Source organism: Chelonoidis abingdonii, chromosome 9, assembly GCF_003597395.2.
Source record: "Chelonoidis abingdonii isolate Lonesome George chromosome 9, CheloAbing_2.0, whole genome shotgun sequence".
NCBI lineage: Eukaryota > Metazoa > Chordata > Testudines > Testudinidae > Chelonoidis > Chelonoidis abingdonii.
Genome location: NC_133777.1, coordinates 25,915,943 through 25,934,277, shown reverse-complemented (window position 1 = coordinate 25,934,277; position 18,335 = coordinate 25,915,943).

The following is an 18,335-nucleotide window of genomic DNA, read 5'->3' as shown; positions in this document are numbered from 1 at the left end:
ATCTGAAATAGTTTTTGTAATTAATTGGAATTAGTTTCTAAATCCAATCCACAGTTAATCAAATCCAAGAAGCTGGGCCCAGTGCTCTTGTGTGGTCTGCATCTGAAAGGAGATGTACTCACCGCTCACAGGCAATGGGGAGATCAAGAGGAAGGCTAACTTGAACTGTCATTCCTGCAAATCAAAGTGTAAGCTGATGTCCTCTGAGCACAGGTGTAGATGAGTTGGGCTAGTTCCTCTTTCAGTGGATATAAGAATTAAAGCCCTATGTAAAAGTCTAATGCTTTTCCTCTCCTTTGTGTTAAGTGAATGTGGTGCTGGTAAAAGGCGTTTGGATGCCAGACTAGATATTAAAGTCCTCCATGCATAGTGCAGGTTCAGCACAGGTGATGGCACTGCAACCTGCTCCGTATGGGCCAGCCTATATTCCTCAACAGTGACTTTGGGGGTGTAGTGGGTTGGCGATGGTCCCTCCCCCTCTGGGTCAGTGGGAGGCCACTCTGCCTCACTACATCCCTGTGTGTCACTCACCGACCCTGTGTGGGAAATTAGCAGGGCAACACAAACACATAGCCTGTGGCTCTGGCCTGCAGTCAGGGCAGAGTAGCAAACAGTTATGACTCTAGCACTTAGTCCAGGTGGGGTAGTAAGGAGTCTGTGTTTTGGGTTGTACTCAGGGCCAAGCAGCGAACACCGTTAGGAGCTCAAGCCCCTAGTCAGGGTGGGCAGTAAGAGTCTCTGGCTCGGGCCTGTATACAGGGTTGAGCAACAAGAGGCTCAGACTGACAAACGCAGGCTCCTTGGACTAGAGAGGGGGAATGACACCCGGGGGGTGGGGCAGGGTAGGTGGCAGAGGTAGGGAAACGCAAGCACATCCAACTCCACTGTGTCCCAGCCCAGTGGTAGAATGGTGTGCCATTGGGTCAGCGGGGACTCCAGCCGTAACGCTGACCAGGTCTCTGGTAACAAATGCAGCTGGGCTAGGGTCAACTGTCCCTAGGCCACTTCTACCTACCCCTCAGGATTTACCTGGATCTGTAGGGGGTCCTCTGGGTCATCAAGTTAGAAAGCCTGTGGAAGTCCCGGGAACTCCTCCGTGGCTTGGTCTGCAGGTGGCTCCAGGAGCTCTGGCCAGTCCTCAGCTCCGTGGCTGTCTCCCAACTCAGGAGCCAGCAAGAGACATCTGGCTCCTTCAATGGCTGCCACCCAACTGAGCTCCAGGACCCGCCTTTTATACTTCCTGTTCCACCTACTGTTCCAAGCTCTGCTGCTGACCTGCTGTATGACCTTGGACAAGTCACTTACTCTGTGTTTGTACAGGCCCTACTCTCAGCCCTGGTCTATACTACAAAGTTAGGTCACATAAGGCAGTTTACGTTGACCTAATTCTGTAAGCATCTACACTAAAATGTAGCTCTCACTGATGTGATTCGCTTACTACATGGACTTAATAACTCCACCTCTGAGAGGTGTAGTGCTTAGATCTCTGTACTTAGGTCAACATGGTGTCAGTGTAGACATTGTGTTGCTTATATTGACTGTTGCTGCCTTTCAGAAGCCATCCACCATGCCCCACACTGAATCGGTGCAAGTGCTCCTGATGAGGATGTGCAGCACTGACACACAGAGTGTAGTGTGAACATGCAAAAGTGATTTAATTATAACGGTGGCTGTACATCGATGTAACTTAGGTCAGCTTAATTTTGTAGTATAGGTTTGCCCTCATTTGGGTTCTCTAGGCACTGCTGTAATGTACACGATGATGATGATGATTGATAATGATGATGATCCTTCTTCTAAGAATACCAACAGGTCTGTGAAGCTGTCCATTGTGATTGGTTTTGTGCTTGTCTGTAGAAACTAGACTGAGATGCATCATCCTGTTCGATGTATCCCTACAGACTGCAGCAATGAATCCATTTGTGACTAACAAAGGTGAATTATCTGTATCCCTTTATAAGTAAACAGCAGAATTCATTAAGGACAAAGTCTGACTCGATGAGAGCGACTTCACTAGTTATCTAGAGGCAGATTTCATTGCTGCTCATTACTACTCTATAGTAATGAAATTAGAGACATCTGAAAGGGCACATAGCCTTGAAATATGCTGAGAGCGATCATAAAGAGGACGATGATCAATTGTGCTCCATGCCCACTGAAGATAGGACAAGAAGTAACTGGCTTTGTCTGCAGCAAGTGAGATTTCTGTTAGACATTAGGAAAAGCTTTTGAACTATCGGGATGGTCGAGACAGTGTTTGGTCCTGCCATGAGGGCAGGGGACTGGACTCGATGACCTCTCGAGGTCCTTTCCAGTCCTAGAGTCTACAAATCTATAAGCTTTCTATAACTATAACTTTCTGACTAGTTAAGCACAAGAATAGGCTACCTATCAGGCTGCAGAATCCCTGTGTTTGGAGGTTTTTAAGAACAGATTAGACAAACACCTGTCAAGGATGCTCTACGTATGCATAATCCTGCCTCAGTGCGGGGAGGAGGGAGGGTGACATCTTCACGTCCCTTCCAGCCCTATGATTCTACTGTGTTTCTCTCTGCCACTACCAGCTATTCTAAAATGGAGCAGTATCTCAGTAAAGCAGCTCATTTGTGTTTTTAAGTGACAGACATCATAGATAAGCATGGCTGCTTGATTCTTCTCTGCTTGTGCACCCTTTACATGTTAAAATGGGCTGAGCTCACAAAACTGACTTTATAAATAGTAAGTTTCCCAGACCCAAAAAAGAGCTGTGTAAGCTCAACAGTTTGTCTCTTTCACCAAAAGAGGCTGATCCTTTAAAAGATATTACCTCTCACATTGTCTGCACAAATTGCATCATGCATGGCCATGTTTAGTGCCTGGCAATAGCTTTCAGTTAGATTTTTTTTTCAGTCTACAGGTAGAAAGATTTTTTTTTGTTTTCCCTCTGCAAACTCAACTTGGGATCTGAATCTTTCTGGCTCTCACATCACCACCAATAATAGAAGTTCCCTTAAAGAGGCAAATCTTTAAGGTTTAGTACCCTCAACATGCAAATGTAATGATCTTCAGCTCAGTCATCCTTGGGAACTGAAATTCCTCTGGCCTTTTTGGGAATCTCAGTGGGACACGCATGGATGAGAAAAAGCAAGAATGGTACTTCCTTGCAGGTACAATTTCAAGGGCCCAAGTTAGTCCTAGTTTTAACTGTCTCCAGCTTTGAAGTTTTTTACCCTTCTCTTTGCAAATTTTCCAACAGACTTTTAGATTCTGCCACTACCAGTGTTACCTGCTGTTCAGTCTACGTTTTCCTTTTCTTTACTCCATCCCTTTCTTCTTATTAGTTCTTCCCTACTAGACTTCTCCAGGGGGAACCATTTAGGGTAACAGAACTCCGTTGTTCCTCCAAATGAGCTCTTACAGCTGGGAAATGATTCCAAAGAATCTAATATCAGTGCTAATGCTCAGGAAGTGTTTAGAGGTTATTAGTAAAGGGCCTGCTGCTCAATTTTCTTGAATAATAAAAGGAAATGATGTCACACACACACCCTTTGCCATTTATTGTTGTGGGCTGTTTTATTGCAAAATATCAATAAAGCGTTTTTAAATGTAGCACTTGATCTAAGAATATCATTCTTATTGACCAAATAAGGCCCCGAGAAAGTCTCATAATTCTGCTTTGTATTTAAATAAGAATTAGTTGTCCCTCCACTAATAACTAACAGATCACACCCAGTCTTAATCTCCCACCTTGTGAAATCACAATGATTTTTTTTGTTTGACCCTCAGCTAATGTAATAAAGAATCCTCCATTCTATTTCAGCATGTTCTGGGATTTGGGGAGCAGGTTTTGCTTTGCTTTCTCTAGACACTAGCCCTGATGTCTGTATTTCATTCTCTGTTTACTATCGTGTGTCCCGAAGTGCATTTCCTTATTTTTGAGAACTTTGGTTGGTGCTGTTGAAATATAAAATACCTTGCTCATCCCTGCATTAATTTCAACAATATTACACCTAAGGTACGTTAAACTACGTTGTGGCCCTGTGCACAGTAAAAGCATTTTGGATATTTGCCCCATCCAAGCCAATAGCGGGATTTTCTGACGATATTTGACTAACTGTTAGATTCTGATATTGCTCACTCTCTGTATGTAAGCAAAACAGAGTAAGTGTGACAGAAGGTAAAGGTGTTCAGAATTAGATCAACATTTTCCAGAATGCCTTGTGATTTTTGGATGCCTAGCTTGAGATGCTGGGAGGGGCCTGATTGTTTAAAAAGTGCTGAGTAGCCATCCTGTGAAAATCACACCCTTTTAAATTATTTCAGCTAGGACTCTCTCAATCACTGCTTGCTTTGGAAAATCCTGACTTTTTTTTTTTTCTTTAGTGCCCCCTTACTTAAGACTTTTATTTGCTGTCCTATATCAGACCATTCATTGTCAAGTCCAGTATCCTGCCTAGCAATGGACCTCATGTCTTAGAGGAATGTGAAAACACCTGATAATGCGCATGCGCTACTATAGAGGATGGGAAATTTCTTCCCGGACCCGTTCATCAAATCAGGTGCATCCAGCCAATGCACTTCTCCTTTGCTTCCACATTCACTGAACAGCACCTCGGAATTCCGTTGTTTTCAGTGGAACAATCATTTCAAATGAGAGTGAAGTTTGCCACTAAGGTGGTAGGACTGAACTGGCAAATAAGTCCCAGAGAACTGACTGACTGCTATTGGTTCACTTTTGGAGAAACATCCAATTTCGCAGTCCTATTGACTTGAAAGAGTGACCAGTTTCCTTCTCCTTGGCTATACATAGCATTGATCTCTTAATCTATTTAGCTTTAATCCAGATGAACTGGGACTCTGTTAACCAGGGCTGGCTGTGATACCCTGCTTTACATAATGTCCATTAGTATCATAGCTCAGGATGTTAATATTTCTGTCATTTCAAAGGGTCTTTTCAAACTGTTTTCTCAGTTATTTAGAACAGCTTCCAGTCATCCATTGTTTTAAAGTATTTCATATCCTGTTGCTTAAAATCTATGGAGAGAATTCTACATTTGCCTGTAGATATAGAAACCCACACATCACAGCAGTGTGCCAGTAATAAGAGAGCCAGCAAGTGGAACATGACCAGTCTTTGTTATGCCGTCTAAGCTGAGTGAAGTGCTGAACGTAAATAAACACTGCTGAAAAGGAAACTGGATTCTTAACATTCTGAGTGTTAAAAATCTGATGACCTGACCAGGCAAATGCCTCACATTTCTCATGTGAGAAGACTGACTGGGATCAGTGGGAGTAAAGTGAGACAGTGGCATAAGAATGTGCAGCATTGGGCCATAATCTATCTGTCTGTCTACCTTACGTGTTTATATGCCCTCATCACCATAGTATCTGAGCACGTCACAATCTTTAATGTATTTATTCTCTATAATATCCTTGTGAGATAGGGAAGTGATGATGTTCCCATTTTACAGATGAGGAACTGAAGCCTGGAGAGGCGAAATCCCAAGATCATACAGGAAGTCTGTGATGAAGCAAGGAATTGAGGACAGGTCAATAAAGTCCTAGAGTTGTTCCCTAACCACTGGTCCATCCTGCCTCCTATACTGCTTCTGTGACTCAGGCTTCAAAAACCTGTGTGTGTTTTTATCTCGACTGTCACCTTCAACAGAACTTTTAGAAGAGCAAGGTGAATGAGTGATGATGTGTTAGTCTGCACATCGCTAACCCTGATGACTATAGAACGTGCTATCTCATAAGAGCTGAGTTATGAAATATGTGAACATTTATCCAGGGCTGTGGATGGGAAAACCTGGAATCTTAATTGTAAACACTCCTTGAGAGAGGGAAAGAAAGGGTCTCTATACACAAAATTCTGATGTTGTGTTGGCCAGAGGTCAGAGCTAGTGACTTCTTCACCAGTTGCTTTTGCTCCAACAAATGGCTAACCTCAGGACCACGACAAAAATTCTCCATGCCTGTAAAATCCATGATGCATTTTTTTCTCTCCTCAAACTTTTTCCTGAAAATGAAAGGTTGGAGGACTGCATGATCACTCCCAAGCCAAAATCGGTTCATTCTGCAGTGCTCTGCTCATTTCAACTCATCATGGCAGTTCACAACTCTGCCCTGGAGACACAGTGATCTGAAAAAGCTTTCAAAGCAGGAGCTGTTCCAAACAAAATGGAAGTTCAGACATGGATTATGAACTGATGCAGATTACAGGCTGTTTCTTTCTGGTCTGCGTGAGCGGAGATTTGAGAGAGAAACAAAAAGGGAAGTATGAATCAGATGGAATCCCCAAAACATCATTTAAAGGATTTATTTTTCCTTAGGCAGAGAAGGTGAGTTTATACGAAGTGGACTTAGTGGATGATGTGTTATATGTAACCCAGCATAGAGGAAGATGTCCTACACGGCTCAAAATTAAATTTAGGCTATCTGAGCACATACATTTAGTGGAGAAATGTGTCTTTGACTGCGTGGCTATTAGGGCTAGTCAGAAAATTGCAGATGGAACACTTTCCCATTGGAAAAGGAGTTTTTGTTGAAAACTTGCACTGGAAAAGATCAATTTCGGCAGAATTGTGTATTGGTAAAATCTACCGAAATAAGAACGTGTCAGGCTTCAAGATGCTCTGTCTGCAGTCTTGAAATCTTGGCATCACTCCTTTCAAACCTGCAATGTTAGATGCATGCACTCGATTAAAACAATTTTATTTATTGTTTAGCAACCCCTTTGATGGAATTAATATATATTGTGTGTATTCGGTGGCTATACACGCTAGAGCGTGTTGTGTACAGTTCAGCAGAAAGTAAACAAGCTAGTCTGTCCCTGAAATGGGGCCTTTGAACACATAAGAAGGTCATTGCAAGGTCCATAATGGAGAAACAGCAGGAAAGACAAAAGGAACTGGATCTACTAGAGGGCTATGGAAGGAAAGGAAGCCACGTTTCTGTTAAAGACGTACAAGAATGAAAGGCAAGGTCTGATGGGCATTAAAATCGGAGATGTGTCCATGTCAGGAAATGATCAGAATGAGAGGAACTTATCCAGTCTGATACCTTCCCAGCAGTGTTAAGAGTTGCAGGGGGCAAGAGGGAAGGTATGTGAACCTTTTTGCTCATTCATATTTATTCCAAAATAGCTTACCCAACCCCAAGAAAAAGAGCTGCTTGAAGAAGATCGTGAGAGCAGTGCCAGATCTCAGCTGACTTCAGTTCAAAACTTCACACATCATGGTGTAACTTGCTAAGGAGAGAGAACCTGTGCTAGATGGGTGCAGGCAATGAATGCCATGGAGCTACCAACAGTGTTGTGTGTTTTGCCATTTTCATTTGGATTGCTTTACACTCCTGCAAGAGAGCAGACTCACTAAGGGTATGTCTACACTACCTGTCAGATTGGCGGGCAGTGATCAATCCAGCGGGGATCGATTTATTGTGTCTAGTCTAGATGCGATAAATCGACCCTCGAGCGCTCTCTCATTCACTCCTGTACTCCAGCACTGTGAGAGGCACAGGCAGAGTCAACGGAGGAGCAGCAGCAGTCAACTCACCACGATAAGTCGATCTAAGTACATCAACTTCAACTACGCTATTCATGTAGCTATGTTGTGTAATTTAGATCAATCCGCCCCCCTCCAGTGTAGATCAGGGCTTAGAGACACAGCTGGAGGGCTCTATCCCAGACTTTGAAACTGATCTACACATATGTCATCGTCCCAGGAAGGATGTCTGGGATGAGAAGTACCTATCCTTGCCCCCCAACGGGGTGCCAGAGAGGTATAACCGGTAACCAGAGGTGCTTTTTTTCCCCCCACCTTCCCCAGTACCTGTAACTCATTTCATCCTGTTCTCTCATAAAATGGACACTTTCTGAGCAATAATTTAAGGTGGCACAAAGTTCTCTCAGCTCCATGTGTTTGTGAAGCTTTCATTGTCCAGGGCAGGCTTTCAGTATGCTGATTTTAATCCCCCAGTCCCTTCAAGAGTACATCTAAAGCTGCCTGTCTGATTTCCATCAAAGATTGGGATTCTAGGGCCTGGATTCTCTATGTAATATATTTTGTTCCAGCACAGCCCTTCAGCACATCACAAACTCATTTGGAAATAATTTGAATTATGCATTCCCTTTGGAATCCAGAATCTTTTGTTTAAAACCTTCGTATTTTCCTTTCTTATACCTTTATTGTGATTGAAGGATTCCCACCCCACCCCCACCCATACGTTACAGAGCTGGGAACACTAATTTGACACTGCACTATGCAATGATCAATTAATGCATTTTGGTGGGGGGCAAGGGACTGCAATGCAATGGAGTTTGGCGATTGATGGGGTGAAATGAGGTTTTATTTTCCTTTGTAATAAACTGTACATTCTACAGTGTAAAAAACCCACCAGAAACAAGTGATCTAATTATAGACTTAATATGTGATTTGTAGGCGCCACGATCTGGACATACTGTATATTAGCAACTAGAATATAAAGGCTAAGGCCTGGTCTAAACTGGGGCGGGGGCTGTCAATCTAAGTTATGCAACTTCAGCTATGTGAATAATGTAGATGACATCGACGTACTTAGATTGACTTACCATAGTGTCTTCACCACGGTGAGTTGACTGCTGCCACTCCCCCGTCGACTCCGCCTGTGCATCTCACGGCGCTGGAGTACAGGAGTCGACGGGAGAGCGTTCAGGGATCAATTTGTAGTGTCTAGCCTGGATGGGATAAATCAACCCCAAATGGATCAGTCGCTGCCTGCCGACCCGGTGGGTAGGGTAGACATACCCTAAGCCCTGATCTACACTACAAGTTTAGGTCGAATTTAGGAGCATTAGATCGATTTAACCCTGCACCCGTCCACACAATGAAGCCATTTTTGTCAACTTAAAGGGCTCTTAAAATTGATTTCGGTACTGTTCCCCGACAAGGGGATTAGCGCTGAAATAGACCTTGCTGGGTTGAATTTGGGGTAGTATGGACGCAATTTGACAGTACTGGCCTCTGGGAGCTATCCCAGAGTGCTCCATTGTGACCACTCTAGACAGCACTCTCAACTCCGATGCACTGGCAGGTAGACAGGAAAAGCCCCTCAAACTTTTGAATTTCATTTCCTGTTTGGCCAGCATGGCAAGCTGATCAGCACAGGTGACCATGCAGTCCCAGAATCACAAAAGAGCTCCAGCATGGACTGAACAGGAGGTACTGGATCTGATCGCTGTTTGGGGAAGAAATCCATGCTATCAGAACTCCATTCCAAAAGACAAAATGCCCAGATATTTGAACAAATCTCCAAGGGGATGAAGGACAGAGGCTATAACAGGGACCTACAGCAGTGCCACGTGAAACTTAAGGAGCTCAGGCAAGCCTACCAAAGAACCAGAGAGGCAAACGGCTGCTCCGGGTCAGAGCCCCAGATATCCCGCAGAAATGATGAGCTGCATGCCATTCTAGGGGATGTCCCTACAATTACCCCACCCTGTGTGTGGATTCTGTCAGTGGATTCTCACGCAACAGGGATGCGGATTTGGGGGATGAGGAAGATGATAGTGCACAGCATGTAAGCGGAGAAAATGTTTTCCTCGACAACCAGAAACTGTTTATCATCCTGGACCCAGTATCCTCCCAACCCACCCAAGGCAGGCTCACGGACCTTGAAGGCAGAGAAGGGACCTCTGGTGAGCGTACCTTTGTAAATATTGTACATGGTTTAAAAGCACATGTGTTTAATGATTAATTTTCCCTGAAGACTTGGTATGCATTTGTGGCCAGTACAGCTACTGGAAAAGTCTGTTAATGTGTATGGGGATGGAGCATAAATTCTCCAGGGACATCTCAGTGAAGCTCTCCTGGATGTATTCCCAAAGCCTTTGCAAAAGTTTTCTGGAGAGGGTAGCCTTATTCTGTCTTCCATGGTAGGACACTATATCACACCAGGCTAGTAGCAGGTAGTCTGGAATCATTGCATAACAAACATGGCATTGTATGGTCCCGGTGTTTACTGGCATTCAAGCAACATCCATTCTTTATCTCTCTGTGTTATCCTCAGGAGAGTGGTATCATTCATGGTCACCTGGTTGAAATAGGATAATTTTATTAAGGGGACATTCAGAGGTGGCCATTCCTGCTGGGCTGTTTGCCTGTGACTGAACAGAAATCATCCCCGCTGTGCGCCATGCAGTAGGGGGAGAGGTGAAGTGATCATCCCAGAGAATGAGCGGGGGATCTTAGTTGGGTTTGTGCTGCACGTTAACCCAAAAACCACAGCCCCTCCTTTTAAATAGACAACACATTTTAAATGGCCAACCCAATGGGTGCTTGGTATGGGAAAGGAGGGCGCTGCTGTTTGAAACCACATAATGTTAACAGCTTAGTTCACCGTGAAAGAGTCTACCCATTGTCCTCTAAAATGCATCTTTTTAAATACTACTCTCCCTTTTTTTCCTCCTGCAGCTGCAAATGTTTCAAAGCTCCTTGTATCATCTGTGTCCCAGAAGCTGGCAAAGATTAGGAGGCGAAAAAACGCACTTGTGATGAAATGTTCTCTGAGCTCATGCAGTCTTCCCTCACCGAAAGAGCCCAGCAGAATGCATGGAGGCAGACACTGTCAGAGTTCAGGAAAGCACTAAATGAACGCGAGGACATGTGGCGGGATCAAGATAATAGGTGACATCAGCGTGATGAGAGGAGGCAGGATGCAATGCTTAAGCTACTAGAAGATCAAACTGATATTCTCCGGCATATTGTTGAAGTGCAGGAAAGGCATCAGGAGCACAGACAGGTGCTGCAGCCTCTGTGTAACCAACCGCCCTCCTCCCCAAGCTCCATAGCCTCCTCACCCAGATGGCCAAGAACGCAGTGGGGGGGGCCTCCGAGCGCCCAACCACTCCACCCCAAAGGACTGCCCAAGCAACAAAAGGCTGGCATTCAATAAGTTTTGAAGTGCAGTATGGCCCTGTCCTCCCTTCCTCCACCACCCCACCCAGTGCTTCCCTGCTCCTCCACCCCTCCTGGGCTACCTTGGCAGTTATCCCCCCATTTGTGTGGTGAAGTAATAAAGAATGCATGAATTTGAAACAACAATGACTTTATTTCCTCTGTAAGAGGTGATCAAAGGAGGGAGGGGAGGGCAGTTGGCTTACAGGGAAGTAGAATGAACCAAGGGGGTGGGTTTTCATCCAGAATAAACAAACAGAACTTTCATACCATAGCCTCGTCAGTCATGAAACTGGTTTTCAAAGCTTCTGTGATGCACAGTGCACACTGCTGTGCTCTTCTAACCGCCCTGGTGTCTGACTGTGTGTAATCAACAGCCAGGCAATTTGCCTTGACCTCCCACCCTGCCATAAACATCTCCCCCTTACTCTCACAGATATTGTGGAGCGCACAGCAAGCAGTAATAACAATGAGAACATTGGTTTCACTGAGGTCTAACTGAGTCAGTAAACTGCGCCAGTGCACTTTTAAACATCCAAAGGCACATTCTACCACGGTTCTGCACTTTCTCAGCCTATAGTTGAACAGCTCCTGACTACTGTCCAGTCTGCCTGTGTATGGCTTCATGAGCCATGGCATTAAGGGGTAGGCTGGGTCCCCAAGGATAACTATAGGCAGTTCAACATCCCCAACAGTTATTTTCTGGTCTGGAAAGTAAGTCCCTTGCTGCAGCCGTTCACATCAACCAGAGTTCCTAAAGATGTGAGAGTCATGTACCTTTCCCAGCCATCCCACACTGATGTTGGTGAAACGTCCCTTGTGATCCACCAGTGCTTGCGGCACCATTGAAAAGTACCCCTTGTGGTTTATGTACTGCCTGCCTTGGTGCTCCGGTGCCAAGATAGGAACAGGCATTCCACCTATTGCCCCACCAGAGTTAGGGAATCCCATTGCAGCAAAGTCATCCACTATGACCTGCACATTTCCCAGAGTCACCACCCTTGATAGCAGCAGCTCAGTGATCGCATTGGCTATTTGGATCACAGCAGCCCCCACAGTAGATTTGCCCACTCCAAATTGATGCCTGACTGACCCGTAGCTTCTGGCGTTGCAAGCTTCCAGAGGGCTATCACCACTCACTTGTGATCTATGAGGGCTGCTCTCATCTTGGTATTCTTGTGCTTCAGGGCAGGGGAAAGCAAGTCACTAAGTTCCATGCAAGTACCCTTATGCATGCGAAAGTTTCACAGCTACTGGGAATCATCCCAGATCTTCAATACTGTGCAGCCTCACCAGTCTGTGCTTTTTTCCCAGGCCCAGAATTGGCATTCCATGGCATGAACCTGCCCCATTACCACCGTGATGTCCAAATTGCCAGGGCTCGTGCTTTGAGAGAAGTCTGTGTCCATGTCCTCATTATGCTCGTCACTGCACTGCCATCGCCTCCTCGCCTGCTTTTGCAGGTTCTGGTGCTGCATACACTGCAGGATAATGCGAACGGTGTTAACAGTGCTCATAACTGCCACGGCTATCTAAGCGGGCTCCATGCTTGCCAGGGTATGACATCTGCTTGGAAAAAAGGTGCAAAACAGTTCTCAGCCGTTGCTCTCACTGAAGGAGGGAGGCCTGACAACATGTATCCAGAACCACCCGCAACAATGTTTTTGACCCATCAGGCACTGGGAGCTCAGACCAGAATTCCAATGAGCAGTGGAGACTGTGAGAAATGGGATAGCTACCCACAGTGCAATGCTCCGAAAGTGATGCTAGCCTCAGTACTGTGGATGCACACCGCCGACTTAATGTGCTTAGTGGGAACACACAAGCAACTGTATCAAATTGATTTCTAAAAAATCGACTTCTATTAAATCAACCTAATTTCGTAGTGTAGACATACCCTAAGACAGGTAGGAGATTTAGGCTTTTGCCAGACTGTCAAACTTGTCACAATTAATAAAGAGCTATTTTATTTGAAAAAGATGTGTTTTGGATGTTTGGAGATGATAAACAGCTAGTGTTAGTCTTCTATGGTTTAATTCATCATTCTAGACTGCTGGGGCCAAATCCTAGGCTCCTTGAAGTCAGGACCAGAATTTAAACCCAGGGCTTCAACTCAGCGAACTAAACAGCTGATTGGTATGGTGGAAACATCTCTTTAGATTGTAGATTTTCAAACTGGCTTGTGTGTATTAAGTTCAGAGTTTTTCCTCCCACTTTTGGTTGGATGCTTGAATAAGGTTACAGCACGTGCTTAGGTTTTCTAAGCTATCTTTGCACAAGCAAGGTCCTGCTTCAATGGCATATGTTCAGGAAAGATGTGTATTGCAATGCACTGTGATATCAGCATGCAAATGTCACATGCTGTGCTGTGGAGGGGTGGGCCCAATCTTTCCCCAGGAAGCCAACTCAGAAGAAGCCTTTGTTTCAGAAGCCTGTCCCCCTCCAGTATAATGCATTCCAGGAATCAGCAATCAAATTCAGGATTATCTAACTTTGTGCCCAACACCCAGACCCACCCTTCTTTGGATTCACCCTTCTTTGTTATCATCCCTTTCACACTAGAGAAACCCTGATTCTCCTTGGCCTGATACCTTATATGGTCATTGACACTGCACAAAGTAGATGAAACGCATTCTACCCCCACTTCCCATGCGCAAGGCTGAGGAGAATCGGACCTTGAGAGTGAAATCCTAGCTGCGCTTAAATCAATGGAAGTGCCCAGAATCTCTGTTCTAAAGCATATTGGTCCTATCTGAACACACACAGGAATCTGTACTATTTGATCCATAAAATTTAACCTCATTAACATATTATTAATAATCTAGCTAGTGAAATATAATGAAAGAATCAGATTTTAAACCAGACCCAGATGTTGTTAATAGAATCTTTTATGTGAATAAATCATTAGGATGGGACACAGTGGATCATAGGAGCATTGATGTTGTTTTTCTCTCTGTTCCTGCTTTCTCTTCTGAAATTAATATTGTTCTCATGAGAAGGTAAGGCAGCATAATTCTTGTTGATTTCAGAGGCGCGCTAGCTGCCCAAAAGCAAAGTCTAGGTTATTTTTAAAAAATGCCAAAATATCTCACTTTGAAGTCAGCAACTGAAAGTTGTCCTTCCCCCCCACCCCCATTTTCAGAAGCCCCTGTTCACCCAGAGATTTTGGGAAGGCCCTAATGCCATTGGATAACTGGGATTGAACTGTCTATCATAGAAACTCTAGTTCAGAAACAAATGCAAATAGCACCTGAATTTTAAAAACACACCTTGATCTATTCTTTGAATGTTTTGTTCTACAGTTTGAATAGTCCAGATGAGTTTGTTGATTCTGGGGGGGAAATGATCCCATATGTATCCCGTGCTTCATGTGTCTAACCTGTGTATTCCTCCTGCTCCTCTAGGTGCAGCTATGTTGTATTTATTTCTATATACCCTACTACCTCTTTCAAAACATGTCCTGTTAACTAGTTACAATGCACATGAGACAATGCATTTAAACATTATATTGATTTGCTGATGTTCATTGAGCTATTGCAGTCAAGAGATAAATGCACACTGGTAAACACTCTGTGGCATCCCCAAGGTGCAAAATAGATAAAGGTTAGAAAATAGCATAAGTGGGGTGTGGGGACTGGGAGTCCAGAAGAATATTCCTATATCAACTGGAAAGATTTACAAAGTATAGTTACTCTTTTCTTTTCTTTTTTTAAAGGAAACTTTTTTTCTGGTCACCAAACATTGCAATCCTTTTATTTCTATCCATCGTACAGAGCCTTTTCCTCTCCCCAGTGGCTTATTCTTGCCTGCCTCTGGCTTGAGTATTTGAGTATACATTGTTAGCTGTATCTTTATTAAGTGTTCAGAATTTACCAGCAATTCAGTCCCTCTCCCCTGTTCTCAGCACTGGAAAGGAGCTGAATGTTTTGCTATAAAACAAAACTAGAACATTTTGGGGGGTGGTTGGCACTGGTTGTTTCACAAACAAAAGAGAAAATGTCACTTTTAGCTGGTTCAGAGTTGACTGTTCCCTGCTATAATGGTATAACTACATTGGTGAAAACACACTGATCGGTGTATCCCCAGACTAGTGGTGACTATGAGCACAAGGGATTGTGCTATGCCTAATGCCAAATTCTGGTATTGATTATGTGCCTGTGTAATCCACTGGTGAATGTGCTGAGTCCCTTCTGTACCTGATCGATACAGGATATGAGTCGGTTTCAGGTGCAGCTAGGGAGCCTTTTCTCTCTAGTTCAATCTATAGCATCTCATGCTTTTAGGTCTTGAGGTCCCTGGTTCAGTGCTCAGTGTGTTGGCCAACATGGTGGCCTGCACACATGCAATTCCCATTGACATTCCTGGGAGCTGTGCACATATAACTGAAGGCAACATTTGGTGTGATGAGCTGGAGGTGGGGGGGCAGCCATGATCAGCTTGGTGTAGTTGAGTGTTAATTATTAGTTTGATTTTTATAATTCCAATTGAGTTTGTGGTGCAGACACTAAAAAATAATTATTTTGAATGAACAAACGTAGAGCCCGTCATTGGAGTCTTTCCATTGATTTTAGTGGGAACCTTTACACAAACAATATTTACTCACATGAGTAATTCCATTGGCATGATTCAGGGCTAATTGCATGAGGAAGGCTTTTGGGGATTAGACACTTGATCTGGAAGTCTTGGAGAGGGAATTAAAATGGAATTCCATGTTGATTTTTACAGAATCATTTTTCCAAGTATAACTGTGCTTTAGACAGCATAGGTAGAAAGTTAAGCTGATATCATGGAGACTATTTTTAATCTTTTTCAAACATCAAAGCTTTTTGAGAACTACAGTAAATTCTACTACTCTTGTGTTTCTTTGAACGTAGTGCTCCTAAGGCCACTCAAGGACCACCTATATTTGCCTTCGTCTTCCAATCATGATTATTTTTTATGCCTTTTTCAAGTCTTCAGTGTCTATCCGTTGTTATTGGACCCTCCAGCAGGAACATTTCTATCACTGTTCATTCATTTCTATCGATTTACCCATTATCTTTGTTGTTTTACTTATTTTGCATCAGCGTCTCTTACCAGAAATGTGCCTTTATGGTAGACACTTTTTACTCTGAGGTTAGTCTCATGTGAAAAGTGTCCTGATCTAAATATCCTCTACTGAAATGCTGCTGTACAGCAGCACGTTTCAACTCCAGAAATGCTGTAGAGTTGTCTTGATGTGTTCAAGTTCATCCTCTATTTTCAGTATTTACTCGACCAGTTCTTTGGGAGGTCACTTTCATCTTTCCAGCCATTGCTTTGTCTTCATATCTTGAAAGGTGATGTACCTATGATTGTATTTCTATCATTGTGCTTAAGGCGAAAGTCTATTGCTAATCCAATGCCAGTTGTCATCTTATTTTCTTCAAGCTATTGATTAACCAGCTTGAGAATATCTTAGATCATGTTTATATTGTATTTTCTGATGGTGTCTTTGATTTTTGGCTTTGGATCTCTAAAAGCTTAATGAATTCAACCACATCTTTATATTGTAGTCTCCTTTATGCAGATTTTTCCTTCCAATAGATTTGGATATTTTATTCTTCTTACCTAAGATCTTCTATTTTCAATGCTTTAACTTTTTGCATACTATTTTATATAATTTTGCTAATTTCTTAACTTTGCCCTCAAGTTCATCAAACTGATTTCACTTACATTAGCTTAAACCAAGAATAACTGCATTGGAATCAGTGGAGTTACAACAGTGTCAACTTGGTATGAGAGGACAACTGGGCCTCATATTGCTTAGTTACAATGTTAAAGAATGACTCTTGCCACTCTGATATCACTGAATGATACAAGAAGAACCACAAATCAAAGATGAATTTAGAACTCGTTATTGTAAGAGACAGACATCTGGGCTTTAAGTTTAAAATACAGAGATATGATTCCCAGCAGAGACAGCATTTTTTATAGTTGACTAATTGATTTCTATGCTGACTCTATCATTCTTTCACACAAGACTTTCAAAACAAGTTCCTATCTCCTCTGCCTAGGGATTAAAGTTTCACTAGATCTCTGTACAGAAGTAGGTGTGCTCTCTTAATAAACCCAGGGTGCTTGGTCAAGATACCACCTTTCACCATTGCTGTGCCATTTTCGCTTTCTGGTCATTAAGATCTGTATGACAGTTGTGTATCTGGATGCTGCCTTCCACCCCAGAAAGGTCTGCAAAATCAGTGGTATTTGATTCAAGTCCATATAACATCTCTTACTGCTGTAACTGCAGTTTGAAAATCAATGAAAGATTAATACAATATTTTCCTTTGGAGTAACTATTCTGTGCCTCCCCTCCCCTGACTGAACAAAACCACAAAGGCTGCAGAAGGTGTGCAAGCTCAGAAATTAGCTGCTCAACAAAGCGCTTAAGCATGTATTTAAGTACATTCCTATTCAGCAAAGTTCTTAATCATGACTTCAAAGAGCTGTAAATCCATGCTTGACATTAAGCACACATTTAAGAGATTTACTGAGCAGGAATGATTTTAAGCACATGTTTAAACGTGCTTATAAGCTTTGTTGAACTGGGGCCATAATCAACAGTGTCAGTACAGGGATCTTAACCTTCAAGACAGACTTCAATTTACAAATTGCTTTGATTTTTTGTTTTCAGTTCTTCAGGTAATTGTGCTATATAGAAGATTTTCCCTATGCCTTTATCTTTCTATACAAAACAGGTTAGATAAATGTTACCTTCTTCAGTTGCTCACCACCGAGAAGCAAGCTTATATATTTTCAACTAAGCACTTACAACCTTAACAAAAGGATAAAATATCAACCTACAGGCTATTTTTGCTTCAGTTCTACTTTTCCGTGGTATGGCTTTATCAGTAAAACTGACATCTTTGAGCCCTAAATTACACATCAACATGGAATGCATTGCCGATATTTCCAACCTAGGGTCATCCAAAAAGCACTATTGGCAGAAGAAAAATGCTTTCTTGTATTTCAGGAATATTAAAGCTATCTATACTAAGATCTCAGTGTCAACTTTATCATCTACATTCTTACAATTATCATGTATAATGTTTCTCATGTACAGTGCTACTAGCAGCTAGCCCTGCAGGCAGAACAAGGGCCACTGGGTTATTCCAGTTTTACTCTGATGTAATTCCATTGAGTTACACCCGCATGAAACTGGAGTAAAACGCAGACGAATCAGCCAATGTGTATGAATTCTAAGGTTTACAATTATAATACAGATCTTAATGAATGGAAATCCAGAATGGCACAGTTCCTGTAAAACAGAGCCATATGTGCTGCAAGAGGACTCAGAATAAACTATGGGCCAGATTTACAAAGGTATTTAGGCACCTAATAATGCAGATAGGCATCTGGATTTGCATAAGTGCCTCAAGCAGGCTAGGTGCCAAACTTCCATTT